Below are 9,836 nucleotides of genomic sequence, written 5' to 3'. Positions count from 1 at the left end.
GGCCAACCCGCCTCGCCGCACCGACCGCTCCGGCACGCCGCCCCGCCTCGTCCCAAGGTGAGATTTTTTTCTTCTGTTTTTTAGATTAAGTTTAATTAGGTTTATTCTAATTTAGTTTAGGTTTTGTTTAGGTTAGTTAGTTTAGTTTTGGTTTAGTTTAGTTTAATTTAGGTTAAGTTTTCGGTTTAGTTTAGTTAGTTTGGTTTAGATTTAGTTTAATTAGTTTGGTTTAGTTTAGGTTTAGTTTAGTTTAGTTAGTTTAGTTTAGGTTTAGATTAATTAGGTTTAGGTTAAGTTTCTGGTTTATTTTGAACATGTGAAATTTGTTGTTATTGTTTTAGTTAAAGCATTTATTCCCGCATCGACGTCGACGATGCCTATCCCGCATCCTCGTCGTCGACTCGGCAGAGGAGGCCTCGATCAGAGGGGCCATGTCCGAGATTGGGCTCTGCTGGGTTGGTACTGGGAGGTTCTATCTTCCGGGGGCGCAACATGGTGAGGAGCCAGCCCATCGTTGACCCGAACCTTGTTTGGTGGCGGTCGCGTGGGCCAGCAATGGTGTCGAGGCTTTCGAACACCGCGAAGGTGATACATCACTGTGTCAGCGAGGAGGATGAGCACGTCCGTCGCTACATGGTTGCGTTGGAGGGCAGGTTCGACAATACCTGGCAGGTTCTTCAGGGACCTCACTGGAGCTATGATCCTGTGATGGTTCCTTCTCTTTGGCTGTCCATCGCCCGCGCCGATACCCGTCGTTCGCTACGGTTCTAGTTGTATAAGCGATGTTGTATGTATGATATTATTTGAGATGTATTAGTGATAATATTTGACGATGTACGGACGCAACAGATGATGTAGTTTTGCTTATTGAATGCATGCTAATTTAGTTTACCCAGGGACGAGCGGGTTAGGGGGTTCCTCGGTGTCGATGGTACCCTAAATAGCAAGTATCGTCAGTGCGAGATACATGTGGTCGTCGGTGTCGAATACTACATCCACGTCCCACAAGTGGCCAAACATGTCATGCGTCCATAGCAACAGTTCTCAGCGTCGATGGCGGTCGAACACGATCGTGAATTTGTCTGGCAGCCTCTGAGATGACGATTGAAAGCTAAGTGTTGAAAGTTGAAACACCCAAACTGACTCAACTCGGTTTGGCTGTTTGAACTTTCAAAACTTGGCTTTAATCCTCATTGCAAAGGCTGCCAGACAAATTTGCTAAGGTGTTCGACCGTCATTGGCCACCAGAACTATTGTTGTGGGATGCCGGGCACCGGGGTCACTTGTGGGAGGTGGATCTAGTGTTCAACGTCGAGCGCCTCATGTATCTTGCACCGATGATACTTGCTATTTAGGGTTCTATCAATGACAAGGAACCCCTAACCCGCTCGTCCTGTTGTAAATATTTAGTTAGGTTGACGAAAAAACAATATTGCTAGTCTTTCGATTTGAATGTGCAGTTTTTTCGTCGCTGCGAGGGTCTAGTGTTCGACGAGCTCCGCCCTTGCGTTCGTTGGTTAGCACAAATGACATCTCCTTTCCCCCCTTGATTTGCTCTGTTCCGGTCTTCGTGCCGATGAAACTTGGTAGCTATAGGTGTCTTCTTCAATCATCACTATGCATGACCACTATGCGTCTCCCATTAGAAAGGGTTACATCTATAAATATTGATGAATTTGCATATTTATAACCATGATTCTTTCGAATTGTTTAACATTATCCATGGACAGCCTGAGTATGTGTAGATTGGGTTCGTTTTCCCATATGCTCTGCTCCGGATCCGATGCATAATTTCATCAGTGCCTCCCTGTTGTTCTCCGGGTACACATCCTCTCTGCTTATTGCCGAGACGTGTATCAGGAGAACAACGGGGAGGTGCTGCCAAAATTTTGCGTCGGATCCGAGTAGAGCATGGGAAAATGAACCCAATCTACACACTCGGGTGGGATTAGGACCTATCTTTACCTATTAGCGTCTAGGTTGCATGGACGTAATAAAAGTGACAAACTCCATTAACTGATGAATATATACATGCTGATTAATTTATACATATATTTCTTATGTGTCCAGTAGCTAGGAAAGATGAGTGATCGTGTGTGGATGTACACCGGTCACACTAGTTAGAAAAACATGACAACTGAATGGTTAACAAAAACCAAGGGGTTTCTAAGAACCACATTTGCAAATGGCCAGAGGACAACCTAGTGCCCCTGTGCAGGGTGCAACAATTGGCACAAGAGGACAGAGGATGAAATGGGAAAACACTTGTAGAAGAAGGGTTTTACGCCAGAATATACGGTGTGGACATTTCATGGCAAGTCTGACTAACGCGCCAGAGCTGAGGTGCTTCCTCGTCGCACCGACGAGCATGGTACCAGGATGGAATACATGGTGCAAGACTTTGATGATGCTCGGGACTTGGACGATGAGATGGGGGAATCTGCAAAGGCCTTCAATGAAATGTTGGAGTCTTCAAAACGTCCTTTCCACGAGCACACTGAGCTTTTGTCAGCTGGATGCCATCTCACAAATGATGGCTCTAAAGGCTCAATTCAACTTGGGAAGACAATGCTACGACGTGATGATGATAGTATTTGGACGTTTTCTACCCAAAGGCCACGTACTACCTGCAAACCTGTACCAGTCAGACAAAATCCTTCATGCTCTTAAGATGCCCGATGAGAAGATACATGCCTGTGAGAATGGATGTGCCTTATTTAGGCTTCAATATGCGGACTTGAACTATTGTCCCATTTGCAAGTCATCTAGGTATGTTGTGGTAGACAATGGTATGGGTGACAAGATGCACACCAAAATCCCCGTTAATGTTCTTCGGTATATGCCAATCGTACCAAGACTTCAATGTCTTTTCATGGTTGAAGAGACGGCAAGACAGATGACATGGCACAAAACGGGCAAAAGAACCCAACTAGATGCAGATGGGAAGCTGATGATGGTGCACACATCAGATGGTTAAGCATGGAAGCGCTTCGATGCATCCTCAGTCGCCATCAGCATGGATGGGTTCAGTGTGTTTGGTATGACGACAATCTAATACAGCTGTTGGCCCGTATTTGTCATTCCACTCAATCTCCCCCCGGGACAGATTATGCAAAGAAAGAACATTTTCCTCATGTTGATAATTCTAGGGCCGAACTATCCGGGGAAGAATATGAATGTGTACATGCATCCGCTGAAGGACGAATTGCAAGAAGCATGGGATAATGGGTTCAAGACATACGACGCCTTTAGCAAAAAGAACTTCATAATGCGTGTGTGGTACATGTACTCAGCGCATGACTTGCTAGTGTATGCGCTATTCATTGGCTGGTGTGTGCATGGAAGGTTCCCATACCCCACATGCAAGGGAGCTCTTCAGTTTCGTTGGCTTGAGGCCGGTCGCAAGTTTTCTTGCTTCGACATGCATAGACCGTTCCTGCATCCTCGCCATAAGTTCAGGAAAGACATGCAGAACTTCATCAAAGGTAGAGTTGTGAAAGACTCTGCACTACCTCCGTTAACAGGCCAAGAGATCCTGGATCAGTTAAATGCTCTCGAGCTAGATCCAGAGCACCCAGGGTATTTCAAGGGGTATAATTCACAACACGCCTGGACTCACAAGACATTCTTGTGGTATCTGCCTTACTTCAAAGACCTCCTTTGCCCACACAACATCGACGTGATGCACACTGAGAAGAATATCACCGAGGCACTTTTTGGTACATTGTTTGGCATAGATGGGAAGTCAAAGGATAATCCTAAGGCAAGAGTCGATCAGGAGGCGCTATGTCATAGACCGTTACAAAACATGCAACCACTAAAAGGAAAGAAGAACTGGACAAAGCAAAAGGCATGGTTCAATCTTGGAAGGCCAGCTATGAGGGAAATTATCTTGTGGGTGAAAATGCAGTTGATGTTCCCCGATGGGTATGCATCGAATCTAAAGAGGGGAGCGAGTCTTGATAAATTGAAGATATTTGGTCTCAAGAGTCATGATTGGCACATATGGATTGAGCGGGTAATACCGGTGATGTTGCATGGATTCATCCCTGAGGATGAATGGCTAGTACTGGCAGAGCTGAGCTATTTCTTCCATGTTCTTTGTGCTAAAGAACTATCGCTTGACCTGGTAGAGAAAATGGAAGAGTTGGCGCCGGAGTTGATCTGCAAGTTAGAGAAGATATTTTTGCCGGGCTTCTTTAATCCAATGCAACACTTGATTTTGCATCTCCCAACCGATGCAAGATTGGGGGGCCTGTGCAGAATCATTGGTGCTACGTAACTAAGAGGATGCATAAGACGCTTTGAGAAAAATGTAAAAATAAATGTAGAATTGAAGCATCGATGGCCAAGGCATCATTACTAAGGAGGTGGCAAACTTTGCGACAGCACACTATGAAGCCAAAAATCGTCATTTGCATAATCCGAAGCGTCAGTACAATACCGGCGACCCTAAAAAGGGTCGATCCAACCTCAACCTATTCAAAGGTGATCTGGCACCAGTCGGTGCTTCTAATTCCTTAACGTTGGATTTCGAACAATGGCGAGCCATTTTGTTGTATATCTTCAACAACCTAACAGAAGTGCGGCCGTACATCGAGTAAGTTCTCGGTACATTGTTTTGCAACTTCTAATTCCTTTGAACCACTCTTATTCCCGGATAAATTTGATACAGTCGATACGTTGCCAAATTCTCGTATGGAGCGGTGATCCAAAAGGATTCCGTCGAAGAGTATGAGCTTCTGGCAAAGCATGGAGGCGGCTATCCCGGTTTCATCTCTTGGTTCAAACAAACGGTAATTTCCATTAGACCATTTCATTTCTTCGTCTAATTTGTGGCTAATGCAACAATCCCTTCCGTATTAAACTTGTAGGCTAATTCAGAGCTTATAGACACCGAATTGAGACAAGTCGCTAATGGTTTTCACTATAAAGTCCGTTCATTTGACAAATACGACATCAACGGGTATCGCTTTCGTACCTATGGCAAAGAGCTATCTATGGATGACCGAAAGTCTACAAATTGTTGTGTCTCTACTATCGGCGAAGGAGATACCGAGTATTATGGAAGAGTTGAAGCAATTTATGAACTTCAATTCTATGGTGCAAACCCACCAAACGTCATAGTCTTCAAATGTTATAGGTTCCAGCCGAAGGAGACTAGAAGGACTCATGAACATATAGGGCTAGTGGAAATCAATCAAAGCACCCATTTGGATGTTCCCGATGTCTATATTATGGCTCAATAGGCAACCCAAGTTTTCTATCTACCGTGGGAATGTCTAAGTGATCCTAATCTCAAAGGTTGGGATGTCATTTATGAAGTGCCGCCATGTGTTAGACCACCTCCCCCCAATGAAGATGATTATGAACCTCACTTTAACCTAGACACATATGAAGGAGAATTCTTCCAAGAAACATGTCTTTCCAAAAAAACGTTTCAAGAACCGCTCTACTTCACCCCAGAACATTGAAGTAGACAGCGACAGTGAAGCCGACTTCACCCCTCAGACGGAACAAGAAGAGCCTGAACTATAAGAGGTTACTGCTGCGGATGAGCTTTCAATGCTTGACAGATTATGTAGAGGTGGCCTTCCACATGATGATGCATTTATTAATGATGATGAGGAGGACATCATTACTGATAGTGATGATGATGATGCATTTATTGATCCCGAAGCATTTATTGAACCCGATTATTACTAGGTATTAATTTTTTTATGTTGTACTTGATTTATATAGTTACTTGTATAATTTTATTACTTTCAATGATTATTTGTTATACACAGTGACATGGTCTTGATATCCGTCCCCGTCGGTCCTCGCCCGCTTTATGATTCTAATGTGGTAAATCCTCTTTTATAACTATTTGTTGCATTTCGCATTTATGACAATTATGGCCATGAAGTTGACATAGAGATATTTTAATCTAGGAGGTATGTGAACCTGAATTTGGAACCGACCCTCTTGTCGAGAAGTTAAATTTAGTTGAAAAAGAAAATGACTATTTGAAAGAAAAAATTAAAAGAATTGAAGAAGAGAAGATGACATTGGAGTTATATGTTGCCGATGTGGTCCATGATCACAAGATGAAGATGAATGCAATGCGCTTGATGGATGCAATGCGCTTGAAGATTAAGAAGATTACAAAATATGCCATTGATAATGAGGCTTGGTATCTGTCACACCCTAGCTAGTCATGCATTAGAGTGTTGCATCATGTTTACTCTTTCATCAGAAACTTGAAATGGGGATGACAGAACCCCCAGTCCCCTCTGAAACCAACTAGGGTTACTAAAATAATTTTTCAATGAACCTGAAATGCCCTTCTAAAATGCCCATCATTTTTGCCTTGGTTCAGAACCTCTGCCAAAAGTGGTGCACATTTTCCTAGGCCATCCTAAGGTTTTTGATTTAAATCATAAATATTTGAATTTGGGCATTTAAAATAATATAAAATATTTAAATGCTCAAATATCTCCAAACTAAAATGTTTCATGTTGGAAATAATCCAACAATGGACCAGGAGTAGTTTGGTGATTTTTGGAGTTGCCTAGGTATTTTATTTAATTCAACAAAATTGCAGATATATTAAATAGAAACAGAAAAAAAAGGGAAAAACTTACCTGTGCGGCCCAGCCAGCTGGCCGGCCCAGCTAGCCAGCCCAGCCCACCACCGCCGTCGTCCTCCTGGCGCCAGTCGGCCAGGCGTGTGGCCGGCGCGCGCGCACGGCCACCGCGCCACGCCACCTCTCTCCCTGCCTGCCTGCCCTCCCCTCCTCGTCTCGGTGTCCCTGGACGACGCCACGCCTCTCCCCCTGCTCTCTCTCACTCTCCCCCGGCTCTCCCCTCGCTCTCTCTCTCGCCCGGCCGAACACCACCGTCGCCGCCGTTCGCCATAGCCACCGTCTCCGACCACCCCTCGCTCCCCCGACTAGCTCAGGAGCTCCGCCTCGACTCCCTCTTCCTCCCCACCGCTCCACAGCTCCCCGGAAGCCCTGCATCGCCGCCACGTCGCCGTTCCCCTCTTCGGGCTCCGACCACCGTCGCCGTCGAATTCGCCGTCTCCAGCGCGTCCCCGAGCCCGCTTCGACGCCCACTGCAACCGCGGTGAGCTACGCCACCGTTTCCCCCTCTCCTTCCCCTCGTTCCCTCACCGTAGCCTCCTCCCCACCATAGCCGAACCTCCGCCGTCGCCGAGCTCGCCGTCGACGCAGCTCCGGTGACCATTTGGTCACCCCGGCGAGTCCAACGAGTTCACAAAACCCCGTAGAGCATCCCTAGCGCCTCGCTTTGCTCGACTTCGAGCTCCAGCACCGTTCCCGTGCACGACCGAACCCCGGCGGCCGCAGCCGAGCTCGCCGCCGTCGACTCCGGCCACCCCGACCCCAACGGGCTCCGCCAAGAGCTGCGGGTTGCCCTCAGCTCCCCTCCGGTGGTCTTCGCGGTCCGTTTGGTGGCCGAAATGACCAAAATCACTTCCGCCGCCGCGTCGGGCTCGCCGGCGACTAAACGCCGGCAGCCGACACTGACTTTGACCACGGGTGGGCCCTGGTTGACTCCTCTGAGTCAATGACAGGTGGGGCCCAGCCCTGTTAATTAAACAGGATTAGTTTTAATTAAGTTTAATTAAAATAATCCCCCTGACATGCGGGACCCACTGTCAGGTTTGACCCAGACCTGTTCCGTTGACCTGCTGATGTCACACTGACGTCAGGCTGACGCAGTAATTGAATTTCTGGATTTAAATTAAATCAGGAAATTCCAGAATATTAATTAAACTTCAAAAATTCGTAACTTTTATTCTGTAACTCCAAATTGGACAAATTATATATGAAAAATGATCAGAAAAATCCAATCTATCCATCTGTACCATTTTCATGCATGATCAAACAAGTTAAATTGATGTTTTAAGCAGAACAAGAAAAGGCACTTTAAAAGGCCATATTTGAATTTGAAATTTGAATCCTTGATTCAAATTTGTTCAAACCCTTCTGGCTTTAGTTGCATTAGCCCAGCACACTCATATTGCCATGTTTCATGCATGCATCATATTGTTGCACATTGTTTGGTGATGCTTGTGTATCGATGTCCTTTGCGACAGGTTCTGTCCCCGAGGAGTACCGTGATTACCCTAACGAAGAACCGTATCCGTGCATCGAACCATCAGGCAAGCAACCAACCATTTGATCATATCGATACAATCCCATGTTCTCGCTCCTGCTCTCTTTTACTGCATTAAGACAACGCGATTCAAACTGCTGTGTGCTACGGTAGTTGAACCCATTTCCTCTGCATGACCTGTCATTGCCACAGTAACTAGATGAAACCCACTAGCATGTGTAGGAGTTGATTGAGCCATATGTATGTGTTGTTCCTACCTTGCTATGCCTGCTATGCTTAGAGTCGTGTTAGGTCTGGTTCATCTGGGTGATGGGCTAGAGTGAAATGTTAATGTCGGTAATGAGAGTGGTGTGGTGAACACGATTTGGTAAAGGTATCGATGAGAGGCCATGTAGGAGTACATGGTGGGTTGTTTCATTGAAGCCGACCTTAAGCACTGAGATCTGTATGTGTGATTTAAGAATCAGCTACTACCATGCATTGGGCCCTGAAATATGACCCCGCTCGACTTCTTATTCACCCTAGCTCTCTGTCCAGGAGTTGCAAGTAGTTTCTGGTGTTTGTAGCCTACTGGAGGCCGTGGACAGCGCTGACCGTAGGGGTGGGCTGTGATGCGGTAGGTACATGGCACGGTGTACCGAATACCCGTTAGGTATCTCGGGAACCCTGTTCACATCGTTCGGGGCCGTATGGGAAACCTCGGCCGGACTCCCTGCGGATGGAACCTGAATAGGCGATAAACCTGGACTAGAGGCTTAAGTGTTTAGGTAGGTCGTGGTCTACACCCACGTCGGCTTTCGCTTGAAGTCTACCGAGCACATGTCGTGTGCAGACGCTAAGTGGTGGAAACATGTATGAAGAAGTACACCCCTGCAGGGTTAACATGATCTATTCGAATAGCCGCGTCCGCGGTAAAGGACTACTTGGTTGCCTATACAGTTCATAGACAAGTAAATGGAAACTACTAAAAGCCTCAAGATAAGTGTGAGTGCCGAGGATGGCTCTTCCATAGGAAGACGGAGGTGGATCCTCGGTAGTGTATTGAAGTGGTGAGTAGTGGACTCGTGTGCGCAAAACCATTTCAAGTTGGAGTATCGTAGGATAGTCTAGCCAAGAGTCAAAGCTGGCTTGCTGCAATAACTCCACCAACCCTTCTTGATACTATGCATGTATGTAGGATCTGATGTAAGTCTTGCTGAGTACCTTTGTACTCATGTTGCTATAATCTACATTTTTACAGAAGATGCTGCAACCCCTTCTGATGGGTTCTATGTAGACGTTGACATCAACGAGTAGGCTAAAGACCCAGGTGGTGACCCTGAGCTTGTGGAGGACCACGTAGTATAGCTAGGCTTTCCAAGCCTCTTTTATTTTACTAGTTGTCTGTACTCAGACAAGTTACTTCCGCTGTTGGCTTGTATGACTGTATGACTTGTATGTTGGGTCGCGAGACCCGTACCTTTGTGTATGTTATGTATGGCTCCCTGAGCCTTAAATAAAGTACTTGTGTCGTAGAGTCATGTTGTGATGCTTCGTTGTATTTGCACATATCGAGCATATTGTGTGTATGATTGAAATGCTTGGTATGTGTGGGATCTGACTATCTAGTTGTTTATCTTTAGTAGCCTCTCTTACCGGGAAATGTCTCCTAGTGTTACCGCTGAGCCATGGTAGCTTGCTACTGCTCTGGAACACTTAGGCTGGCCGGCATG

The sequence above is a fragment of the Triticum aestivum genome, chromosome 4B (genome assembly GCF_018294505.1).
Source record: "Triticum aestivum cultivar Chinese Spring chromosome 4B, IWGSC CS RefSeq v2.1, whole genome shotgun sequence".
NCBI lineage: Eukaryota > Viridiplantae > Streptophyta > Magnoliopsida > Poales > Poaceae > Triticum > Triticum aestivum.
This window is presented reverse-complemented; position numbering follows the sequence as displayed.